The sequence below is a fragment of the Cariama cristata genome, unplaced genomic scaffold (genome assembly GCF_000690535.1).
Source record: "Cariama cristata isolate BGI_N322 unplaced genomic scaffold, ASM69053v1 scaffold11099, whole genome shotgun sequence".
NCBI lineage: Eukaryota > Metazoa > Chordata > Aves > Cariamiformes > Cariamidae > Cariama > Cariama cristata.
Genome location: NW_009637454.1, coordinates 71,117 through 71,445, shown reverse-complemented (window position 1 = coordinate 71,445; position 329 = coordinate 71,117). Strand labels below are relative to the sequence as shown.

Here is a 329-nt window from a genome sequence, read left to right as displayed (position 1 = left end):
TTGGGGGGGGGGGGGCAGCGCCTCTTTGCTCCTTATTTTGATGAAGATTTACACCCCTTATTTTAGTGAAACATCCTGTCTTTGGAAACAAACAAAGGAATGACAAGCTGCAGGGCTGTTCGGTTGGTGGCCTTACTGGGGGACTGTGAGGTTGCTGCTTTCCAGGTGGAAGAAAAGGCTCCTTCCCTGCCAGGTGCTGGGGAGCCTGGCAAAGCACAGCCCGGTGCTCTGATTGCACCGCCTGTGAAAAATCAGAGTGAAACCCTCACGTCCTGGTAAGTGGAAACAACTGCCCCAGATGCCAGAGCTGGGGGGAAGCAGGCACCAGT

At 54.4% G+C, this 329-nt stretch overlaps 1 protein-coding gene across 1 annotated transcript in view; it reads right to left on the bottom strand.

The window, feature by feature from the left end:
• Positions 1–329, bottom strand: part of EPS8L2 (EPS8-like 2) — a 43,301-nt gene that overhangs the window by 8,562 nt on the left and 34,410 nt on the right. The window lies entirely within an intron of this gene.